Consider the following 9,940-nt stretch of genomic DNA (forward strand, 5'->3'; position numbering starts at 1 on the left):
AGGTACATTTAACCTCAAGTGAGGTAAAGTATAAATTAGCCACCTTAAATTAGGCTACATTTAATGTTACTTGTCCACTAATGAACAAGTACCCAAGCTTCATTAGTAATACATATACTAATCCCATGAAGTTTGGACCCAAGCCCAACATGGCTACTCCTGAGCAATTAAGGAGAACCTACATTGGCCTTAAAGGTCATTTGACCAGATTAATTAACAAGGCTGAGGGCTTATCTAAAGATACTCCCATTGACTCTTATCACTTAGAGACATCAGTTAGAGTGGCTGATCTGAAATTTGATCAAGTCAAATCTACAAGTCGATCTTATCTTGATCTACTAAATACTGTAGAAATTGATCCTGAGGAAGTAAGTCAAATTGTAGACGACATCTCCCAGTATGAAGAGGAGACTCAAGATATAATTGACAGGCTATCTAAATTAGCAAAACAATCTGGATCTCATACCAGTAACACAGGGTCTCAATTCAATAACCAACTACCAGAGATTCGTTTACCTACCTTAGACTTACTTACATTTTCAGGATTAGATACAGAAAATTGGGACAATTTTTGGACTTCATTTGAAGTTCACATCCATAAAAAGCCGTCTCTAGACAAGGTTTCTAAATTTTCATACCTACTTAGTCTTCTCAAAGGAGAGGCTAAAAAGGTCATACATAACCTTACTCTTGATGAGAGTAATTATGAGGAAGCTATAAAACTCTTGAAGTTGAACTATTGCAACAAAGAGTTAAGTATAGCTACCCTCTATTATCAATTACTAGATCTGAATGCACCAAATAGTAGACCGGAGTCACTTCAAAGTTTCAGACTAGAAGTAGAGTCTCTAGTAAAGGCCTTAGGTACTAAAGTTAATATACCTGCTTCAGAATGGTCTATCAAGTTACTATTGCAGAGGAAATTACCTCGAAATGTCTTGACAGAGCTCTGCTCACATTATAATACCGAGTTTCTCACTCTTGACCAAATATTCGAGGGATTGAGGATAACGGTTAACAGGTTGAAGACTCATGATAAAATTAAACCTGAGTCTAAACCAACTAATACTGACTCTTCAGTCAAACCTAAACAGACTTTGAATAAGTCGAATAAATATAAATCCAAAACTACTCCATCCACTGGGAAAAGGAGTGGAAATGTAGATACATATTCGGTGTCTCCTTCTGAGATAACCAATGACTTGTCTACTAAAGAGACCAAGTCAATTAACCAGAGAAAGTGTCTGTTCTGCAATCAGGGACACACCACTTATCAATGCTCTGCTTATCCTACTTATAATGTTAGGGTCAAAAGGTTGCAAGAATTACACAAGTGCACCAAGTGCATGGGCTCTCATGATCCCAAAAAATGTGTAGTACAGCTACGCTCCTGCAACCGATGCAACCAAGGTGTACATCACTACGCCTTATGTAGAAAATCTTCTACACCAACCATGACCACTGGGGAGAATTCCATTAATTCTACCGCAGTGCAATATTGCAAAGTGCATCAAGAAATAAATGTACTTGCTACTGAGTCAGGCAATAATACTACTCTGCCTACAGCTCAACTTAGACTAATAAACCGAATATCTAAAATTAACACTAGAGGTCTTTTTGACCAAGGTTCACAGAAAACCTTCATTACACAACAGTTGGTAGATGAGTTAAATTTAAAACCTGCCAAAAGTGTGAGGTTAAATATTTCTGATTTCTTGTCAAATAGTGGACCTCGTGACTACAAATTAGTTAAGTTATTAGTGAGACTCGGATCTTCTACTAGTCAAATACACGCGGTAGTAGTGGATAAACTTCCTACAGACTTACAAGTCACTGGGTTAGCTCGCACTGCGAGACATCTTAGACGAAACCGCATGAGGCTAGCAGATTATAAAATAAATTCTGACTGCCTCACAGATGTTGGAATACTTATAGGCGCGGATCATTATTACAAGTTTATAACTGGATGCACTAGACAACACGGAATGAATTTGTTGTCGTCCGCAGGAGGCAAATTGCTTACAGGACCGGTGCTTTTCAGACAAAATCCGACGTCCACAAACCAACAATCTAATAATATAGGAGGCAATAATAGTGGCGTGACTAGGCTTGGAACAGTCACCCCTACGTTTCAGGGAAATATCTGAGGATATTGAGTCTGACCCACCAATACATCGTCTGTGGGATTTAGACACTTTAGGCATCATCCCTGAACAACCAAGTCCTGATGATACGTGGACTTACCAGCAATACCTGGATACAGTTGTCTATGAAAATAAACAATACTGGGTAAGACTCCCATGGAAGTTGGATCATCCACAACTTTCAGTAAATTATTTTATGGCAGCCTCACAATTACAGTCTCAATTAACACGACTACAGAAGCAGGCAGACAAACTGAACATGTATCATCAACTCATCCAACAACAACTTAACAGTAAATTTATTGAGGTTGTTGATAACGATGACCGAAAAATAGGTCATTATTTACCTCATCACGCTGTGGTGAAAGACTCGTTGACAACACCTATTCGTATTGTCTTTAACTGTAGTGCTAAAGTAAAGCCAAGCAGTGTGTCTTTAAATGAATGCCTCCAAAGGGACCTAGCCTAACACAAAGGCTACATGATGTGCTGTTACGATTTCGCACTGGTATTTTCGCCTATACCGCTGATATCAGCAAAGCTTTTCTCCGAGTAGGTTTACAGGAGGAGGATCGTAACTACACAAAATTCCTCTGGATTAAGGATCCACTGGATCCTAACAGTGAAGTTATCACATATCGTTTTGCCTCAGTATTATTTGGAGCTACGTCCTCACCGTTTATTTTGCAAGCAACATTAGACACACATTTAAGGAAATCAAACAGCCCCTATAAGGCAGACATTAGCGACCACTTGTATGTCGACAATTTCCAGGGGACAACTAATGATCAAACTGATCTGGTAGAAATCTACCATGAGGCTAACCGTGAACTATTAGGAGCCAATATGCCACTACAGTCATGGGCCTCAAATAATGAATTACTCAACCAGGTAATCGAGAAAGAATTTCCAGGTTATCAGGTACCCAATCAATTAAAGGTTCTAGGCGTGGAATGGAACACCAGTACTGACGAGATGAATGTCAAGTCAGTACAAACTTATAACTCAACCCTTACCATGAGAACACTGCTCTCGTTTGTCAGTCAACCATTTGACCCTTTAGGCCTACTTAGTCCTATATTAATAAGGGGCAAACTCCTAATGCAGGAGTGCTGGCAGAAACATATGGGATGGGATGATCCGTTACCAAGTGAGTTACAAGCTAAATGGCAGATACTCTCAACGGATTTTAATCAGTTAGGCGTTTTGAAATTTCCTCGTAATGCTTCAGGACCAAACTTACCCACCAATTTGCACGTTTTCTGCGATGCCTCTGGCAAAGCATACGGCGCAGTAGCCTACTTAGTTAATAGTGCACAATCAATTTTGCTCACATCTAAAGCAAGAGTTGCTCCCATTAAGAAGAGATCTTTACCTCAAATGGAGTTGACTGCATTGCTGGTGGGAGTAAGATTGGCACATTGCCTGACAAAGACACTCAATAATATTCACTTTGGTGAGATTGTAGTGTGGTTAGACAACGAGGCAGTCTTACAATGGGTAAGAAACAACAACAACAAAACTCCCTACGTCAGTAATCGCGTCAGGGAGATTCATGAGTTATCTGCTGGATATAAATTTAGACATGTTCCTACTAAGGACAATCCTGCAGACTATTTATCTCGAGGGTTAACACTAAAACAACTTATCAAGTCTTCGCTGTGGTTCAATGGACCTTCATGGCTTGTTGGTGGTCAGTGGACCAAACAAAAGCCACAAGTCATAGTGACCAATATCACCACTCCCATGAAAGAACCAGAACCTCAACGAATCTTAGCCATTGATCCTCACAATTATTCTAACTTAAGCAAGTTATTAAGAGTAACTGCACATGTGTTTGATTTTCTTGCTAAGATAGGAATTCGACATAAGTTTCCCAATCCTATCCTCTACTGGATCAAACGTGCACAACAAGAGACATATGGAAGCGAATATGAAAATCTTCCAGATAAATTAACTAAGTCTCTAGGTATCTGGTATGATGCCAACACTCATAATATACTAAGATGTGGAGGACGTTTGCTTCATGCAAAAATTGATTTGGACACAAAGAATCCAATTCTTCTACCTCGTCACCACATCATCACTAAACTTCTTGTTTTACATCACCATCAATATGGTACCTTACATGGTGGAGTGTTAGATACTCTCACCGATCTTAGACAAAAGTACTGGCTTCCTCAAGGTCGTCAGACAGTTAAGTCAACTATTAAATCTTGTGTAATCTGTAAAAGATACGATGCCAGAGTATGTCCTTACCCAGGACCTCCACCACTCCCTGAAAAAAGAGTGGTTCATCTTCGTCCTTTCGAAACCATTGGTGTTGACTACACAGGAGCCTTACTTCTCACTGGCAACCCAGATAATATACCAGTGAAAGCATACATTTGTCTCTTTACGTGTGCTACAACCAGAGGCGTACATTTAGAAGTCACTTCAGACATGAGTGCTGAAGCCTTCATCCAGGCCTTCCGCAGATTTGCAGCTCGCAGATCTTGTCCCAAATTAATGATATCGGACAATGGTTCCAATTTTATGGCAGGAGAAGCTTGTTTACGAGAAGTCTGGAACCACCCAGAAGTACAGTCGGTTCTACAGAGACGACAATGTCACTGGAAATTCATAGCACCGAGAGCCCCTTGGCAAGGTGGGTTCTATGAGCGAATGGTAGGCACAGTCAAGAAGTGTCTAAGGAAAACTTTACACAGACAAAAGGTCAGTTACTCCGAACTCCAAACTATTGTTGTGGAAATCGAGGCGCGAGTCAATAACCGCCCAATAACCTACCTGTCTGATGATTTCACCCAGAGAGAACCTCTGAGTCCCTCACACTTGATCCATGGAGGTCTACTGAGCCCTCTCATCCCTTTAGCCGAAGAGGACCCCGTGGACCCGTCACATGTGACCAGAGGTGACTTGGTGGAAAGCTACCAGCATCTCTCCAGAGTTATTAACAGGTGGAATGAGGTGTGAACTCGAGAGTACCTCACAGCTCTACGAGAGTACCACTACGGAGCTTCGAGTCCTTACAATAAAGTGCAATTAAAACCAGGGGACCTAGTACTAGTCGACAGTGATGGACCAAGGTCAGAGTGGCCCATAGGCAAAATTGTTGCCATTCATCCAGATCATCAAGGTGTCCTGAGGGTAGTGAAAGTTTTATGCTGAGGCAACACTACTCTAAAAACTTTAGAGAAGCTGGTTCCCCTTGAATTGGCTGAGCGAGAACATCAGCCAGGTCCAGTTTCCCCAGTAATTTCCGAGGATAGTAATTCTGATCCTCAGAGCAACCGCCCAACTAGAGCTGCTGCTCAACAATGTAGGCGGAATCTGCAAGCCTATTACAACTCTGAACAAGAGTAATTCCTTTTACACCCAATTTAGATAACTATGATGATACTGCGGGGTGATGTCAAGTAACAACCCATTACAAGTCACTATGACCCAGGAAATTCCCATCACAGTAGATTCTGTTGTTTAAATTAAGTGATTCAAATCTTTAATTATTGTGTAGGCTATAAATAACATTATTTATCTAGAGTACTTGAGAGTTTACAGACTAGAGAATTGTAACATACACATTACATGTCATAACGACACCAATCTCAGAGTTATTGTAAACTTTCTCAATTATTAGCTTTAGGTAATTTATAAATAACATGTTTCATTTGACATGAAATTAGCAAGACCTAAGTTTCATGCAAGTCCTTAACAAATACGGGACATTCGTTATGTGTGTACTAACATACTAACATACTAATATTAATACCAACTTCGGGTTAGGTGTCAGTACTCCACATTACACTATGACCCTAGAATCCTCCCCCTGGAGTTATGTTGGAAATTTCCAATACTGAATACAACACTGTTGTATTCTCATTAATTATTACTAATTCTACTAATCATTGTAGTGATTAAAATTAACCCAACGTAGAGTTCACATGTACTAATAATTACATCTGTACAGTAAGGCTAGAATTCTTACGTCACCCGACGCCAGTATTGCGTCAGATTCCATTGTAATAAACACATTTATATCCAATGTGCCTGAGAATTGAATTTGATTCTCCATAAACAACGGTGTTCTGTGTGATAATTAATTACAGACAAACTGATCTCCAACTAAAGCCAAATAGAGCGTTTATAGTTATAGCTGTTATCTAGTAATAATATTAACGTCACGAGTGAATGCCCTGGAGAGACATTAATTCTTCTCCATTGTTCGTTTACTATCATAGAACTGGCAAATAATAATATTTAACTCTTCCAAATAATAAACCCGTCCTAACCCGAGCATTTCAAGCACAACCGCGAGAAATGATAATATCCATAATAAATAATTTGGTTAATAAACGCGGGACGCGGAGCAGGGCGGAAGAAGACGCCAGTCCACATGTTGAAACGCTCACGAGTAGGCGTGTTCACGGGGTGCTCACGAGGAGATGCCATTACCCAGCCACCAGGGTAAACGCTATCAAATCTCCAGAAGAAAGTCGCCTCTGTGAGGTGTGAAGAACCTTGCAGACAATACCTTCACTTGGTGTCAGTGTAATTTACGGAACCTGTTAAATTTGGTTCTATGTAACTCCATGTGACCGGCCAGTGGAGCGCGTCAGTATCTAGGATAGACAAGTCTAGAGCCTAGGACGCGACCTTCGGCAAGCTTTAACTTACACAGTGCCCATATTAGCTAAGTACCTTATCCTTGTTTGATGCATCAGATCGGGGGTGGGTTTATAGCTGGGTAGCTTGTCGTGACGACGTATAACAACTAAAAATCACAGGTCATTATCTTTCTCCTTTTATTAATATCCATTTATTGAACATAGAAATCCAGTAGTTTAATCTGTTGCTACTGGAAACAATTGTTTTTGCAGCGTGTGTGAAGAATTCTCCGAGCTGTCATTTCCCATGTTAATCAACTCCCAGTGTTCCATGACGAGTCCAGGAGAATCAGAGGAAGCGTCGTGACTAACTTCCAAGGAATCGTCATTAAGCTAAGATTCCTTTTGTATTCCTCGAATTTATTATCTGTACTCTTTTACATGCAGAACTCTGTTCATTGGATTAACATGTGTTTATTATAATTATTATTATACATATTCATAATCTATGTTCCCCTTAATGATAACGATAATGATTTCATAAGTATTCATAGGATTAGATTATTATACATTGGATTAGTGAACGAACCACACTAGTTCCTGGACGTACTGAGTTCCAGTAATACCCCCCCCAATGTAGGTGTTTGAGGCTTTGATTCATTTAATTATACAGCCCATTAATTATTTCAATGATCATATTCTTTAGTATTTTATCCATAGGTACTGGTTCATCTAGAATGTTCTAATGATCACATTTTCTCAGTTTCCCTCTTTACTATAAAAGTGGGTGGTCCTTCGTAATTGAATTTACTATATTAATATTTAAATAATTAGAGTCAAGCCCCAAATGTCCCACAATAAAGGTTAATTCGTCCTTTTTATTCATTTTTTTTAAGAAGAGCTCGAGGAGGAAGGAGGAGGAGGGCGAGGAGGAAGGAGGAGGAAGAAGGAGGAGAGCAAGGAAGAATGAGGAGGAGGAGGAGGGCGATGAGGGAGGAAGAGGAGGAAGGGGGAGTAAGGCGAAGAGGAAGGAGGTGAGCGAGGAGGAAGCAGGAGGAGGAGAGCGAGTAGGTAGGAGGAGGCCGAGGAGAAAGGAGGGGGAGAGTGAGGAGGGCGAGGAAGAAGGAGCGGGAGGGTGAGGAAGTAGGAGGTAGGCAAGGAGGAAGGAGGAAGACGAAGAGGAAGGAGGAGAGCGAGAAGGAAGGAGGAGGAGGGTGAGGAGGAAGGAGGATGACGGCAAGAACGTAAGAGGAGGGAGAGGATGAAGGAGCAGGAAGGAGAAGGGCAAGGAGGAAGGAGGAGGGCGAGGAGGAAGAAGGAGAGTTAGGAAGGAGGAGGGCGAGGAGGATGGAGGAGTAGGGCGAGGAGGAAGGAGGAGTAGGGCGAGGAGGAGGAAGGAGGAGTAGGACAAGGAGGAAGGAGGAGTAGGGCGAGGAGGAAGCAGGAGTAGGGCGAGGAGGAAGGAGTAGGAGGGCGAGGAGGAAGGAGGAGGAGGGCAAGGAGGAAGGAGGAGAAAGGAGGAGGAGGGCAAGGAGGAAAAAGGAGGAGGGCGAGGAGGAAGGAGGAGTAGGCCGAGGAGGAAAAAAGAGGTGGACAAGGAGGAAGGAGGAGGGCGAGGAGGAGGAGGAGGGCGAGGAGGTAGGTGGAGTAGGCCGAAGAGAGAGGAGGTGCAGAAAACAGGAGGGCAAGGAGGAAGGAGGAGGAGGGCGAGGAGGAAGGAGGATTAGGGCGAGGAGAAAGGAGGAGTAGGGCGAGGAGGAAGGAGGAGGAGGGCGAGGAGGTAGGAGGAGGAGGGCGAGGAGGAAGGGGGAGGAGGGCAAGGAGGAAGAAGGAGGAGGAGGGCGAGGAGGAAGGAGGAGGGCGAGGAGGAATGAGGAGGAAGGAGGAGGAGGAAGGAGGAGGAGGGCGAGGAGGAAGGAAAAGGACGGCGAGGAGGAAGAAGGAGGTGGACAAGGAGGAAGGAGATGGAGGGCAAGGAGGAAGAAGGAGGAGGGCGAGGAGGAAGGAGGAGGAGGGCGAGGAGGAAGGAGGAGGAGGGCGAGGAGGAAGAAGGAGGAGGGCGAGGAGGAAGGAGGAAGAGGGCGAGGAGGAACGAGGATGAAGGAGGAGGAGGGCGTGGAGGAAGGAGGAGGAGAGCGAGGAGGAAGGGGGAAGAATGCGAGGAGGAAGGAGGAGGAGAGCGAGGATGAAGGAGGAGAAGAGCGAGGAGGAAGGAGGAGGAGGGCGAGGAAGAAAGAGGAGAGCGAGGAGGAAGGAGGAGGAGGGCGAGGAGGAAGGAGGAGGAGGGCGAGGAGGAAGGCGAAAAGGAAGGAGAAGGATGTTAAAGAGGAAGTTAAGGAGGAGAAGAACAAGGAGAAAGGAGGAATAGGAGGTCGAAGAGGAAGAGGTCAAGGAGGAAGAAGGAGGAGGAGATCGAGCAGGAATGAGAAGATCAAGAAGGAAGGAAGGAAGGAGAAGGAGGAGGAGGTCGAAGCAGAGGAGGAAGGAGGAGGAGGGCGAGGAGGAAGGAAGAAGGCGAGTAGGAATGAGGAGGAGGGCGAGGAAGAAGGAGTAGGACGAGGAGGAAGTAGGAGGGCGAGGAGGAAGGTGTGGTGGAAGGAGGAGGAGGGCGATGAGGAAGGAAGAGGAGGAGGAGGACGAGGAGGAAGGAGGATGGTGAGGAGGAAGGAGGAGGACGAAGAGGATGGTGAGGAGGAAGGAGGATGGTGAGGAGGCAGGAGGATGGCGAGGAGGAAGAGGGAGGAGAGCGAGGACGAAGGAGGAGGAGGGCGAGGAGAAAGGAGGAGGGCGAGGAGGAAGGAAGATGAGAACGAGGAGGAATGAGGAGGAGGGCGAGAAGGAGGAAGGCGAGGAGGAGGGCGAGGAGGAAGGAGGAGGAGAGCAAGGAAGAAGGAGGAGGGCGAGGAGAAAGGAGGCGGGCGAGGAGGAACGGGGAGGGTGAGGAGGAAGGAGGAGGAGGGCGTGGAGGAAGGAAGAGGAGGAAGGCGGAGTAGGAGGGCGAAGAGGAAGGAGGAGAGCGAGGAGGAGGAGGAGGGCGAGAAGGAAGGAATAGGAGGGCGAGGAGGAAGGAGGAGGAAGAAAGAGGAGGAGAGGAAGGAGGAAGAATTCTAGGTCAGAGGATGAGGTCGAGGAGGAAGGAGGAGGGCGAGGAGGAGGAGGGAGGAGAGCGAGGAGGGAGGAGGAGGGCGAAGA

The sequence above is a fragment of the Procambarus clarkii genome, chromosome 19 (genome assembly GCF_040958095.1).
Source record: "Procambarus clarkii isolate CNS0578487 chromosome 19, FALCON_Pclarkii_2.0, whole genome shotgun sequence".
NCBI lineage: Eukaryota > Metazoa > Arthropoda > Malacostraca > Decapoda > Cambaridae > Procambarus > Procambarus clarkii.